This window comes from Myotis davidii, unplaced genomic scaffold, assembly GCF_000327345.1.
Source record: "Myotis davidii unplaced genomic scaffold, ASM32734v1 scaffold461, whole genome shotgun sequence".
NCBI classification, from domain to species: domain Eukaryota; kingdom Metazoa; phylum Chordata; class Mammalia; order Chiroptera; family Vespertilionidae; genus Myotis; species Myotis davidii.
The window spans coordinates 124,565-139,977 of record NW_006295825.1 but is presented as its reverse complement, the minus strand read 5'-3'; the positions used below and the strand labels follow the sequence as shown (position 1 = coordinate 139,977).

The 15,413-nt window shown below is 50.6% G+C and overlaps 1 protein-coding gene across 2 annotated transcripts in view; it reads left to right on the top strand.

The window, feature by feature from the left end:
* Window positions 1-15,413, top strand: part of SMAD3 (SMAD family member 3) — a 114,682-nt gene that overhangs the window by 971 nt on the left and 98,298 nt on the right. The gene's annotated exons all lie outside the window — the stretch shown is intronic.

The window sequence follows — 15,413 nt, the reverse complement described above, 5'->3', positions numbered from 1 at the left end:
TTCCTGCAGAGCCCTCCTCCCCGAAGCGCTCTGCCATCTGTCCGGACGCCTTTACAATGCACGTTGCGCTAGCGGTCAGGGGGGAGCTCACAGATGGCTGATAGAAGGGGTCAGTGACTTCTCTCCCATCGACAGGACTCCTCTTAGCTGAGCTGTGCCTCACTGGAAATTGGGGTGGAGGGGGGAGCACCTTGGCCTCCTGTCTCTCCCTCTCAGCTCCTCTAAAGTCTGACTGTGTACCAAGGGAGTGTGTGCACGTGTGTATGTGTGTGCGCGCACAAGCGTTCTTGGGGTCCCAGGCTGCAGAGGAATAAGTAGAGGGTCCCCAGGGCTTGAGCCTCAAAGAGATGGTCATCCTTGCTTTTGGGCTAGGAGTGGACTCCATCCTTGGCCACCTGCTTGGAGCAGCTGTAGGAGAGCTGCCAGCCGTGTCAGGCAGGCACAAAGCAACATCTGTCCCGGCAGCCCAGGGCAGGCCTCCTCTGGAAATAAATGCCACATATGGTGGGAGCACTGACTTAAAAAATAATAATTTTTTTTTAACTGGGTGGATCCAGTCAATAAAGGGGGAGGGAAGGCGGTGTGCTGTCTGGGAAGGGCGCTCTGGGTGTGTGATCTGGAGCCAGAACTGACTTCAGAGGAGGTGGTGTGCTGTGATGGTCAGCGAGCCCTGGGTTCTGGTCCCAGCTCTGTTTCTTAATTCTTCGTTCTTCCTTTGGTGAGGGTGGGGCGGGTGGGAGGATGAATGCGAGTCCCAGTGCTCCCGCCAGGGGAGGGGGTTGTTGGAAACCGGCCTTCTTAGCTGTCCAGGTGCATTGAGGACAAGGGCTTTATGCCTTGAAGCAGAAAACAAAAATGATATCAGTTATAAAACGAGCAGCTGTGCAAAGTGTCTTACAGTTCACCGAGCACTTTCACATGGTTTTACGAAATTAAAAAGAGAAAGTAACTCGTGGAAACCAGATAAGGTGGTTGGGCTTAAGATTTATCTCAGAGTTAATGTTGAGAAAACGTCCGAGGGGAGAGGTGGAAAGGCAGGTTGGAGTAGCTGTGGGACTCTGACCCACTGTGCTCTTGTTTCCTGCCTCCTGCTGCTGTTTACTTTGAAGGTTCTCAATACATTTTTTTGTTGAATGCTCAAATACTGCTAACTTGGCGGGGGTGGGGTGGGGGGGGGCATGGAGGGCTGGGCAGTGTGGATCTTTGTTGGGAGGGTTGCCAGTGTTCAGTCTTGGGCTGGTGACAGCTTGGAGGAGCGGCCTTGCGCTCCCCTGCCTCAGTAGAAGTTTGCCCTCTGGGGGGAACACAGCCCTGGCCCCCTCTTTCCTCTTCCAGAGTTCTCTGTGGCCTGAGGTATATGAAGCTTTGGGTGTTTCTGAGAGTTCAAGTTAAGTTGCTCCCTGGTCTGTCGCCACTTTCTCAGGACTGGGACATCTACCTGCCTGGCAAGGACCTACTAATAAGACAGAGTTTTTTTGTTGTGGTTGTTTTGGTTTTTTTCTCCATCTTTTCTCAGTGAGGGAAATCCCGTTGCTTGGGTGGATCCAGACAAGACGGATTTCCATCCCTGGATTCTGTGCCCACGCCTCTGGGTCACCTTGTCTCCCTTGGCAATAGCTGCTGCCGTTTTGGTCGTGGGCAGACAACTAAAGGCCACGTCTCGGGGAGGTGGTTAGCTCGCCTCACGCTAGTGATACCGGTGTGTCTGCTGAGCCCCGTAGATTGTTGTGTTGGTTGTCAAATTGTCTGCTCTCTCCACACTGCCTTCTATAAGTTACCCTCCTGTGTGTGAGAGGTGGGGCGCTGGGCACCCCCAAGTGCTCTGTGAGAGCTGGACCTTAGGGGTTTAAGAAGCCCTCTGTCCCAGGAGGTTTTAACAAGCGTGTTTTGGCTAATATGTAACTATGAGCGGCAACAGTAACATTTGGCAATTATAGCTGTATGTTAGGGCCTTCCAGACCACATGCCTGCTTCTTTGTTACACCAGCTCTAACCTGCCTCTGTGATCAGAAGAGCTGGAGTGATACAGGCGTATTGATATCAAGAATGTAAGAGAGCCCAGTGCCAAGGAAGTGGTGAGAGCGAGATTGAGGTACACCGACGTGGGCCATCAGGATACGCTGAGGTCTGGCAGGATGGGCAGAACATAGACAAGTAGTATAACAGCATCTCACTCCTCACCTGCTTGAGTACCCGAGGAAAGCTTCAGGTACCTACCTGGGCAGTTTGTAAGAATGGAGCCATACCATTTGCCGCTGAGGGATAGAGGAGGGGTGTGCACGTTATGTCAGCAATCAGGAAGGAGACAGGCACACTTAGCACGCCTGTTCTGATGCATTCCAATAACTTGTGCCTCCCCCGATAGGATCCATGCCTTGGCACGGGTTTGGGGAGCTGGACCAAGCTTATTGGCTGGGTCTGTTTGGAAGGGAATTTGGGCTTTCTCCTATCAAAGCACCAAGTCCAGAGGAACATGGGGGGACTTTCTGACACACACCGACTCCTGCTTTTTTGTGCTTCTCTTTTAGCACAGCTCCTCCTGTTACCTACCTGGACTTTCCCAGGCTACCGTCACCCTAGGGGAAGATCCTCGTTGTTAAAACTCCTCTCTCCGACTTCTGGGGACAGACCTATGGCCATGGCTGCTTGTTAACCTTGATTGGGAGAGTGACACACCAGGCTGGGAAGGGAAGGGGCCCACAGGACGAGTAGCTGACTGGGGCTGGCTCAGAGCCCTGGTTGAACCCAGGATCAACTTGATGCTCCCTTGACATTTGGAGCCTGGAACTTCTGGTGCATTCAGGAGGTGAATGTTTGGGCTCATGCAGACAGCCCCTTGCTCACCGTTGCTAATTAAATGTTAGAGTTGGAGTTTGTTGATTCATGGTTATCTGTTGGCCCTCTCATGTCTGAGTCAGTATTCCAGGCAATGGGGGAGGATGCAGAGATAAATTTGAGATGGCCCCTGCCTGCGAGGGGCTTACACTTCAGTAAGGAAACACCTATAGGGCGTTACTGGAGTGCCTAGCTGCTATTTCTTTCTTAGTCCCAGCCAAAGAAGAAATAGGTGTGGAGTGGATTTTTTTGTGGGGGGCGGGTAACCTATACTGAGTCTTTTAAATACTGTAGAAGTCCCTCTGTTAGAAAACAAAATAATGACAGCCATCTCTTTTCTCTCGAAAGAAAGCCCAGAACTCAGGCCCTGGATCTTGCCATTTTTTAAAAAAATATATTTTATTGATTTTTTACAGAGAGGAAGGGAGAGAGATAGTTAGAAACATCGATGAGAGAGAAACATCGATCAGCCGCCTCCTGCACATCTCCTACTGGGGATGTGCCGGCAACCAAGGTACATGCCCTTGACCGGAATCGAACCTGGGACCTTTCAGTCCACAGGCCGACGCTCTATCCACTGAGCCAAACCGGTTTCGGCGATCTTGCCATTTTAATGCCTGGTTGGGACTTAAGAGTCCACTGGATGTCTCAGAGCCTTCATGTCTGCACCTGTAAAGTCAGGATGAGATAAGGATTGTGAAGTGTTTTGTAAACCAGAGAGTTTGACAAACGTAAGTGCTATCTATGCTTAGCCTCTTGTGGGTGTCATTCATTCATTACGAAATTATTTAATCATTTATTCAATATCTACCATGATGAGCAAGGTCGGGCACCTGTTCTCAAGAAGCTCCTTGTCTAGAGTGGGAGACAGACTTGCCCAAAGGTACAGGGCAAGAGCTGCACCCGAGGGGTGTACAAGCTGCGGAGACATGGGGGGCAGGCCATTCATTCTGTGAGGAGGTGGGGAGAGGGGGCAGGGGGCCGTGTGCGGTGAACACCCAAAGGAATACGGAAGTTATTCTCTGAAGGAAGTTTCTGGGCTGCGCTACGATCATGAGCACTTTACATGGTGATAGTTGCCTGCAAGAATGAGGCAGCGAATGACATCTTTACCTTCTGCTTTTGCTAAAGGGAGCTCTGCTATGAATATGTTACCATGTGGCTTGCACCAAAGGGCTGGTGACCCCTGAACAGTCTTTTACTTCATTGTTAAGTGTTCTCTCTTTGAAGTAAAAAGTAACTTAGTATTGCAAACCTGAAATTCAGGTTTCCGAGGTGGGAACAGCGACTTTAGATATATTAGCTCAGAATATAACAGAGAGTGTCAATAAAAAGTGGACAACTTGGAGATGATTGTGGGTGCTTAGCATTTCAGAGTTTTGGTGAGACCTCGCCTTTCATTTCTCTGCTTAACACTTGCTAAAAACAAATTATTTAAGCCTGAGTTTCTGTACGGAGGTGAGAACTTTTACTAACATATTTTAAAAGGTCTTTGTAAGGATGTGAGGTTTTAAATGATGATTCTACTAATAGAAAAAAGTCAGTGAATACAGTCATCACTTAGTTCTGATAAAGAATGCAAAAAGATGAACGCTCAAGAATTTGGCTCAAGCGTATCACATTCAAAAAGCCAATTAAAATGAGTTTTTTTGAAAAATAAATATTGATTTTAATAACATAAACTTTTAACTGCTGTATTATTACAATGGAAGTAAAATTAACGTGATTTAATGGACTGAGCGACCATCAAATTTCACGTGTTAATTTTTAGGAGATTTTAATGCCATTTGATACACAATACAGCCGTTACTCTGCATGCGCTCCTTTAAGACATAGATAGAACCAAGCAGTGCTTGCTTTGAAAATTGCAGTCGGCCCAGCCATTGTGGCTCAGTGGTTGAGCGTTGAACTGTGAACCAGGAGGTCATGGTTCAATTCCTGGTCAGGGCACGTGCCTGGGTTTCAGGCTTAATCCCCAGTAGGGGGCCTGCAGGAGGCAGCCGATCAATGATTCTCTCATCATTGATGTTTCTATCCCTCTCTGCCTCTCCCTTCCTTTCTAATATTAATTTAGAAATTTTAAAATATTTAAATCAGACATTATTCCCATTACCCACCTTATTCTCCCACCTTTTTGTCCTCCTCCCCCCAGCTTCCTGTAGTTATGCTCCCTAAGGTGGAATGCCCTTTCTCAATGAACCAGGCTCCTGAATAGTCCTGATTAACATTTGTCCTTATCGCCTTTGAAGTGTTGACCTATTTTTAAAAATCAACCTACCCCCTGCCCCAAATCCACACCTGGTAGTTTTGGTTGTCTGGGGAGAGAAGTGCTCATGAGGGCAGCCTGCTGGGCATGCAGGGGGCTGGGAGGGGGACCCGCCCTCTGCAGACACCATGGTTGGTGCACCCCTGGATGGGACTAGTAGCTCCTCCCCACCCAGGGCCGGGAACCATCTGTTGACCACGGACAGATTCCCGGCCAGAAGCCTTCCATCTCCAAGCACAATGGTTCCTGTAAACAGCTGGAAGCTGCCATTTTTAACCCCACCCTGCAGAAGTTTGGTTTCTAATTTTACTCTAGTCCAAGTTTTAGAACAAAGATTCCATGAGAGCCTGTCCACTTCATTTCCTCCAGGGCACCCAAACGCAGTGCTAGGCAGCAGAGACAGAACGGAGGAAGGCAGCCACATCCCTGCCCTCTTGTAGCTTCTAGTCCACTGGCAGCCAACGCAGGTTCTGTGGAGTGGAAATAACGGGGTGTGTGCTCACTGTAGTTAATGTGTAAGTACTGTTTTCTTGATGTCAGAGAGCCAAATCCCCCCAGCGCTGCCATTTATTGACTGCTGATGAGGGTAAGAGACTGTGTGCGTGTGTGCGTGTGTGTAACATTACCCTTTGTGAACAGCGGAGGAGGAAGGGGATAGAACAACTGTAGGCAAACTATTGGCTAAGGGCCGGATACGGCCCCGTATAAATGAATAAAACTATTGCAAAAAAAAGACCGTTCCCTTTTATGTAATGATGTTTACTTTGAATTTATATTAGTTCACACAAACACCCCATCCATGCTTTTGTTCCGGCCCTCCGGTCCAGTTTAAGAACCCATTGTGGCCCTCGAGTCAAAAAGTTTGCCCACCCCTGGTCTAGACTTAGTTCTCTTTCTCATGAGCTGTGTGGCCTGGGCAAGGCACCTACTATCTCTGGGCCTCGGATGTGCTCAGCTGGGAAATAGGCTGGATCAGTTCGGTCGGAGCCTCTGAGAAGCTTCCCTGGCACAAATCCAGTTGATCAGCGAACCACAAATCTTTCTTAATGGTTTATGTCCTAAGACCCCACCAGTCTGGTGCCAATCCATTTATATAAATACAAAGCAATAAAGCTATAACATAGATGCCAATCCATTTGTATAAATGAAAGTCATAAAACTGTAATTCAGTCTTTAATTTTGGTCATCCCCCTTCACCCCCCCCCTCCCCACCACACACACACACACCACCACTCTCCTCCACGCCTCTCCCTTACCTTGTGAGTCAGAATCAATGAAATTTAACTACAAAGGAATATAAAAATAGCCGAACCCTAGGATAAAGATGTGGAGGCTGTGTGTCTTTAGATGCAGTGAGCAATTTTTCTTCTTTGTTGCTATTTTTGGCTATTCTCAGAGCAGGAAGTTTACTTAAACTAATGACCACAAATGCCTAAAAATGTAAGAGGTAGGCATTATAGAGGATACCTGTGGAAAATGTTTGCTCATATGTCAGAGTTTACCCAGAAAGCTTCCCTTTTTTTTACTTTCTGGCATCTATATAAGGAACGGCCACACTTGATTGCGTAAGCATGTGCCTTTGGTTAGGCCGCGTGGAGGTGACAAGTTTAAACCCCAGCTAGGAAATGAAAAGTGCGCTTCTCCGGAAATAGTCCCTTTTCTGTGTCACATGGCTTTCCCCCACGTACATCGGGCGAGTTCTTCTCCCGCTGCTTTGCTTTGCGGGGGGCAGGGCGGGAGGGGGGGGGTGGTTGAGAAGGAGAGTGCTGTTTAAGAAACATGGGGACAGGGTTTGCCTTTGAGACCTTCAGAGGCCCCGACCTGCTCACCTCCGCTGGGTGTTGCATCACAAACGGCCAGGCCAAGTTGTAGCTCGGAGGTGTCACCCGTTTTCTCTCTTCAACGGGGCTTTTGAAAATAGTACTGCTTTTTGGGTGTGTGTTTTTTAAAGGTCTGTTTTTATGCTGTCACAGCTCAAAAATGCCAAAAGGCATTTTTTCCTTAAAAAATCACCTCTGGGCTAAGCCCAAATGTGGAGTAATGGATCCAGAAAGGACTTTTTGAGTAGTTACAAGTGGCTGAGAGCAGGCACGGAGGATGGAAATTGGGTTTTTCTCTCGGCTTCCTGTCGCCCCCATGCTAAACCTGCCCTTCGCCTCACTGCGCGCAGGCTCCCGGCAGCCTTACTTCTCGCTGTGTCTGGGAGGGCAGAGGAAGTTCGTTCTGCTGCCCTTTACGTGTTGTGTGTTGCCATCCATCTGTACCCAAACAGGCTCTTACAATAACCCCTGGGGAGCAGAGGTGGGGGGCCCGGGGGGACAGGAAGAGCTCAGTCATGAGGAAAGAGCAGAGGGCTCTGGAATCTGACAGACCTGGTTTTGAGTCTGCCCGTGGGCTGGCACTTGGGGTTCACGTGCTTCAATTTATTGAGCCCTAGTTTCTTCCTCTGTAAAATATGGGGATGGGAACACCTACTTCATGTCAATCAACCCAAATGAGATAAGATAGATCCAGCACTTAGGAGGTGCTCAGTAAACACTCACTTTTCCCTCTCAAGGGGGGAGTTTGACTGGTGGTGTCAATCAATTCCAATAGGGGACCGCCCTCCCTCCTCACCCCCCTAGCCCCTTGCTCTCAGAGCTCACCATTTGGAGAGCCTTGGTTATGTAGTAACAGAATCTGTCACCAACCCATGCGCACCAAGAGCGCACAACCATGCCACTTGCTCGTTTGGGGCTGGGCAGACTACTGACAGAGAAACAATTCCTATTCTTAGGTGGCTCTGCCCTTCCCTCTCCCTTTCTCTATCACCAGTTTTAAAATTGTTTGGCTGTCTAAAAATAATAGTATTGAAAACAAACTTTGATGAATCAGTGCTCCTGGGTGGGGGATGGGAAGATCCTGAAGAAGAAACGCGGTGACTCACGCCCTGGTCACCGATAGCCTGCCCGTCAGTGTGCGAGCGGATGATGTTTACTGTTGCTGCTGTGTTTGGTGGCCCGGCTTTCCCTGAAGCACCACCTTACCCGCTGGCTTGGCTGGCAAGTGAGAATGGGCAGTGCCAGAAACTCAGGGCTCTGCTATCACCGAGACGTGGACGATGGTCCCTTGTCTGCCCTTAGCGCCGGCAAGAGGGGACGCGGGCTGAGAGGCCCTGCCGTGGTCCTCCCCGGGCTGCGCTGCTTTTCAGGGGCAGAGCTGTGAGGCCAAGGGGTGGCCCTTCCAGAGCCTCGCTTCCTCCTCTCAGACCACACTGGGTCCTGACCCTTAGTTCCCTGCCCCAGAGGTCTCGCGCCTGCTTCCCAGTCCTGTGTGGCCTCTCCCCCAGGCCCATCTGCCTGAGGGAAGGTTGCCCTGACCGCGGACAGTGTGCGCACTGTGGGCTGACCAGGGCTACGAGGAGCGGAGGAATCAGATGGAACGTGGGCTTGTGGTGTCTGCGTGGGTGTGCAGGAAGCCCTTCTACGCGTGGGATGGCCCTGGGGGTGGGCGGGCACTCGGGGTCCGCTGTCCCTGAGCGTCCACGTTCTATTGTGCCACCCAGAGTCAGAGAATTCCAAACCTGGCCCCGCTATCTTTCAAGATGGGAGAATAGAACACATTCTATTGAACAGCTTGTTACCTGGCTTTCTACTATTTAAATGTGACATATGATGGGAGCCTTCACGTGTACTCTGGTGCGAGGACTCACCCACGGCCCCCTTCCCGCATGGTTCTCTCAGCGTGGCAGCAGCATGCGGACAGGATGGCGGGGACTCCCTGAGGAGTTGCTTTCCCTCTCCTTGAACCTGGCTCAGCATGAATGCAGATGAGGGAGAAGGTGACACAGGTTGCAGCGGCCCGTCTGAGGTGGAGCGGAGAGCGGGACAACATCATGTGTTTGCTCGTTGGATACAAGCGTTGGGCACTGGCCCTGTGCCAGGCTTCAGGAGGTGGAGATGCAGAACTGAAGGTCTGCCTCTCCACTGTGCAAAGGCAAAAAGGGACACAATGACCACAGTTACACTGGGCTCATGGGGAAAACCCACCTAAAGTTTGAACGCAGTGTTGTTTGGGAGCCCAGGGAAAGTGCGGATCTCTGGGCGAGTCAGAAGGATTCCCCCAGGAGGTAGGTTCAAGCAAGACCTTGAAGGATGGCTAGGAGTGCGAGTGGGGTGAAGGCTGCAGGGAGCGCTGGCCAGACAGAGCACGCAGGGCCTGTGTCTGGGGCAGGCCGGGCAGCTCAGGGTGGCCAGAACGTGGGAGAGGGAGTGGCCAGAGAGGAGTTGGAGAAGGATGTTGCCAAGGACTTTGGTTGGCCAAGCTTGGCATTTGGACCTGGCCTCTCTGTTAGCGCCAGGAGATTTTAAAGCGGGGAGTGGCGTGGCCGAAGCCACTATTCTGTTCGTGTTTCATTTTCTCCCCCCACCCATGGCCGGTAATGGCGGGTTTTTCTGCCTGAGTTATCCAGGTCAGAGTCATAATCCCTGACACCACCATGTGGACAGCTTTAGGCTATGTCTGGACCAGGGTGAAAATAGCGTTTTGTTTGCTGTCAGGAGAGAAGACGAGTTGTACAGCCAGGAGGACTCTGGGAGCCCCAGTGCTCAGGTAATTAGCTCGTGAGTCACGCCAGCCTCTCGACATGGATTCCTTGGGAAATTAAGCGGAGTGTTGCTGGGCTCCATGCGGATGCCTGGTGTCCCCAGGCTGGGGCTTCTCCGTCGGACCTCAGCCTCCCGGGCAGGGCTTGGCCTCTCTCTGGGTCTCCCCGGTGCCTGGCACAGTGCCTCTCTGTGGAATGTCTCTGGTCACTGTTTTTCATTTCTTTTTTGATGAATATCTAGGCCAGGCTTCCCACTTCCAGACCACACTGCCATCAGCAAAAAAGATCTAAATTCTCTCCTGCAGTCTCATCAAATACAATAAGTATATTAAAAATACATGATATTTCTTAATAAGAGAGAAAAATAGTTTAAGTTGGTGGCATTCATTCATTTTATCACTGGGAGTAAACAGAAAATATATTGATCATTTAGTGATTGGGTACCATTAACTTTACCTGGTATGAGTCAGGTTTTTTTGGTGTTGTTAATTTAAGTTTAGAGGTTTTCAGAAGATCAAGTTTTGTGTCCTAATTCTAGTTCATGGGCCATTTTTGAAAATATTGATAGAGACCTGCTGCGAAAGGGGCATCACTCTGCGGTAGAGAATGTTGGGTTTACATCCGGGAGGCCCAAGTTCAACCCCCTGTTCCCACACTTACTGCTTTGGTGACGATAGACAGGTCACCCAACTCCTTTGAGCCTCTCTTTCCCCACCCGTAAAGTGGGGAAAACAATACCTCCCTGGGTAGGATTATTGACGTTTTCACTTGGATAAGCTATGCATTACAAGCACTTTGCAGACTATGAAGCATTCTGTAGTGTCCCCTACTATTTCTTCACTAAGCATGACTCTAGGGTATTGCTAAAAACTGACAGAGAGGGAGTTAAGGCTTCCAAGAGCACACCCAGGTTTTTACAGAGAAAAAAGCATCAATTATGCACAAAATTCAACAGGAGGGGGAACTCAGGGCGTGCACGGTCTGGGCTTGGTACCAGAAGCTTGGGTGAGCTGATGCTCTCTGCTGGGTCCGAGCCAGGATTTGGGTCAGTTGTGGTGACCTGTAGCAGATCACCTGAGCCCTCTCACCTGGTGATCCTGGTACGTGTGACATGGACCAGGTGCCGACTGTATGCCGGACACCACGGTGGGCCAGCGACCAACTTCTTCAGTCATCACAGCGCTCTGGGATGAGGAGCCGCCCCGTTGATGGGGGGAGGAGATCAAGGCTTTGAGGCATCAACCCTGATTGTCTGCCCCCAGGTTTCCCAGGAAAGGACTTCCCTTCTCATCCTCGTGAGGTCTCAAGATAAGAGATGGAGCTGGGTTTGCCTCAGAAGCTCTTTCTAAAATCTAGGGTGACTGTGTAATTAACTGAACAAACCAGGACAATTGGAAGAGTGAAGTGGGCACTGCTGTTATTAATTATGGCCAGAAAATTGCCATCCACCTAGCTGCCCAGACAAACAGGGGTCAACAGTCACCCTAAGTCACCCCACTTTTGTGCCAGGGATCATGATACCTGACCAAGGTAACTGGCAGGATTAGACCAGCCAGTTCATATGCCACTGATAAAGTATAAGGGCCTGTCAGGATTATGTACTGCTACTCTCAGTGAAATTAATTGCCTAAGGTTCTTCAGCAAGTTGGCAGCATAGTATTTTAAAGCTGGAAGAGGCTTTAGAGATAATCTAACATAGTCCAGTTAGCACTAGCGCTTACTTAACTGGAGTACCAGTTAGGGAACATTTGGCTGTGCTGGCGGCTACCCTGAAGGGAAGTGGGCAGAGGTGAGAGGTGGAGGTGGCGTGTGTCCGGGGGTGTGGGGCTGCTGGTGAGGGCATGGTAGGCCTTTCGACTGCCTCTAGAATGTCTGCATCCTCACCGATCCATGTCCCTTCCAAACCCGGGAGGTGGCACTGGGCCCAGTGTAACTTAATGATATCTAGTGGCCGGGAGCGGGGACTTCTGTGAGCTGACCTCTCCTGCTCCCCTGCTCCAGTTTAGCTGAGGCCTCAGAGATCCCACTGGCTGGGAGCTGGTGGGAGTTAGCTGATCATCCTCTGCTGAAGAATTTTGGAAGGCGTTGAGGAAGGAATTAAAAATAACAGCAAGCTGCCTTTTCTCTCTCTTTGTGGTAAATGCATGGAATGTGCCAGGGCCTCCGTGGAGCACGTGGCCCCAAATAACCCCCTGCCAGCAGAGTTCTCTGTCAGAGACGTGGGGAGACTCGCTGTGGCACTCCTGCTTGATGCCTCAGGCTTTGTCCTGCCGTCCTCTCAGCCTCACCCTTCTTCTCTTGCCCCAAACGATTTGTTGGAGGCCGGAGAGGGACTCTAACTCTGCGCTCTCCAACCACACTGTTACCGTGGGTTAGGTCCCGTCTGATGAGCTGCAGGGAGAGCAGCTGGTGTGACGGAGTGGACCGGTTACCGGCTGAGAAAAGCGAAATGTAAATTTAAACCGAACTTGGCACTTGCTTGGAGAACTTCAGCTGATCCAGTGGCGCTCTGGTCAGCATCCTTTGGGGCTGTGCCGTGTTCTATAAATAGAACGAAATGCATTCTCCCCACCACCCCATCCCTTTTTCTCACCGCCCCCCGCCCCCGCCCCAAGGAGGCATGTGAGTGGGTGAGTGTGGGCAGGGAGTATTACTTATTTATGTTCCAGTTCACCAGATAGTCAGCATGGGAACTGGGCCCAGGGCTTCATGGCGATGATCAAGCCATCTTGTGGATGAGGCTGGAATCTGCTTTTGTGCCCAGAGTTCCCGTTCTTTCCACCACTGCCACCCTCTCCTCTGCACCGGAGGCCTAGGCCCCTCGTGCCCGGGTACCACAGTAAGCCAGTGGCCCCTTCCCTCTCTGATGCAGCGGATATTCTGTATCAGGGGCCGGACTTGCTGTCTTAGGATGCTTTCGGCTGCAAGTAACTTGAAATCCAACTAACAGCTTCCACAGTGTGGGGGCTTATTATCTCGCCTAAGAAGCCTGGGGACAGAAAGGTTTCAGGCATCAGCAAGGACGCGGGTGCCTCCTATCGTTCTGCTCCACCATCTTCTGCCTGATCTCTTTTTTTATTCAAGTGTGACCCCTTATGGTCCAAGGATAGAGGCAGCTGCTCCTGGCTATACCCTTTTTACTGAAATGCATGCAGAGGCAGAAAAGGCCCTGGGGAGGGGGGGCGGGGAGGGGGCTCTTCACCCAGGAAGAAAACCGTTCCCAGAAACTCTTTGTATCTCATTGGTCACTTCTATGTTGTATGCAGCTAATGGCTGAAAAAATGGATTGGAATAAGCCTCTTGAAGTCAAGGATGCAGGCTATTTCTTTGACACATTATGTACTTAGTACTTAACACAGTGCCAGACACTTAGGGAATTTTAATTAATATGTATTGATTGCTTGTTGATTTCCTTCTTCTCTGAGTAAACTGAACACTTATCTGATGTCCTGCTAATTTCTGGTGGTAAACCAGTCAGAGACCAGTTCTTGCCCTCATGGAGCTCATCGCTGAGATGGAGAAACAATTTGGAGCATCTAGCAGGGTGGAGGGGAGCAGTCTCCCAGGGCAGCTCTGGGAGAGGGGGAAATGGGGGCTCTAGGATACAAACGGAGATGCCTGAAGATGACACATTTGTGACCTACGCCAGGTCCTTTCAGGCAGGTCAGCCGTCCGCCTCTATCCTCCACCAGTCTTGTTTTCCTGTTGACAAAATGAGTAAAGACTTGCCTCTGAGTAGGGAGTGGGGGCACAGTGCAGATCCAAGAGCACCCTGCCCCCCGGGGGAGGATTTCTCAAGGTGCTTGTGGTAGTCTAGCTGCAATGCCATGTGCACTTCATTTGGATGTCTAGTGTCTTTCCGCATCTCTCTGGCTTTGGATCTACTGGAAACTCTCTCTGAAAGCTCATAGGTGAGGAAATAAAATTTCTATATATGTTTGGTCATTAAAACCAACGTGCTGGCTGATGTATATAGTTTGTTGTCATCTTCTGCTGGAACTTTCTGCAGACATGAAATACCTTGGGGTGTTCCTGCTGCCGTCAGCTACTAGCTGACTTCAGGTCTGCACCTGCTTGTTCATTCCAGCTCAGAGCAAACAGAGCCTGTCCCAAGGCCTCACGTTTCTTTTCCTATAGGAGCTGGGATCACTCAGGACCCCGGGGAAACATCTCAAAGCCAATTAAAGATGTTTGTTTGAGGTTTGCCTGTTTTCTTTGCTTGTTTGAGAGAGTTGCACTTTTTGCTTTCATTGTTGAAAAAAGAGAACCTATTACCACCGCTGATTCAGGAGGTGAGGTTGGGGGTGGGGAGTAGGTTTGCACAGTTCAGTAAACACGTGGCCGCGTCCTCCTGCCCTGTTAGTGTGGTCCCCTCGGAGAGGCACCTTTGAACATGGCCTGAAAACAAGGCAGCTACTTTCCTTGAAAATTCTTGAGTTTCCAGGAGTGGTGGCCGGGTGAGCCTGGGCGTGAAACCGAACTAAGTTGCCCCAGTGTGCGGCCGGTTCTGTGTGATCAGCTTCAGTTCTGAAGTTAATGGCCCAAGTTCACCACTCACAGAGGGCGAGTGCGCGTCGGGGGACAGGCAGGCCCCGCAGCCACTCCAGGGTGCCCCCCACCCTTTGTTTAACCACGGCTGTGGGCCAGTGGTCTCAGATGTTTGTAAGAGGGAAGTGTGGTCATATTTCTATCTCTTTTGTGGGCTGCACGGTTGCCTTACTGGGGCTCATGTGGGAAGTGGTTACCGTCAGGAGGAGGTGAAATAACAGTACTCGCCAAGGGGCTTTGATCCAAGAATCTCTCTGAATGTCATCTTTGGCCACACTGTGTTTTTTATTTTTGCGTTTTGCCTATCGGCCTTAAGTTCAGGGATGGGAAAACTGAACCACGTGCCGGACCTCGTTCTACCCAGCCGGGCTGAATCAAAATTGCAGTTCAAACTACGCCCTCTCTCCCTGGGTGTCATTGTGGGGATGACTTCCAGGCCTGTCGCCCTTCACAGCTGGAGACCCTCGGTTCCAGCTGCTCCCTGGGCATCAACACCGGCGCATCCCACCAACGCCTGGAACCGAACTTATACCACTTCTTCCGGTCCTCCTCCTCCGCTGGTCTTCATCTTCAGCATCATCGGAACTCCCGGGTTCAGTCAGGTGTAGAATCAGCGAGTGAACACACAGATGTTCCCACTGAGGCCAGGCCCCATGGCCACTCTGCTGGAGATTGGCCTTCTGACTTTGGGGGGAATCAGCTTGGTGTCTCCAGGTATCAGTCTTCGCCTCTACACAAGGACAAGCCCAAAGAGATTCTCAAAGGTCCACATGAGCTCGAAGGTTTCACGGCTCTTCCCTGCCCTCTCTTCCTCGGCTGCTTGCCTTTAGTTTTTGTCTTGATGCACGTACTTTCCTGGAGGGCAGATCTAAGTCGTTATCTGATGCCCTACTTTCAGAGGTGGCCCATTTCTTAATGACCTTATTCAGTGCTGTCATGGTTTAAATCACCAGATATTTACTAAGCATCCCTAGCTGCTGGTGGTAGTGAGGGGGCACCAGGCTCTGTGGGCCAGGAGCTGGACATGCGCTGCTGATTTGGACAGTCAGACATACTCCCGCCCGCCCAGAGCCTGTGTTGAAATGAGGCTCACCTGATGATCATCTGTCCCCTGTTCCCAGGCGTGGGGAAACTGGGCTGCAGGCAAAGAGGAATTCTCCTGTAGCCTGGCCCTGGCAG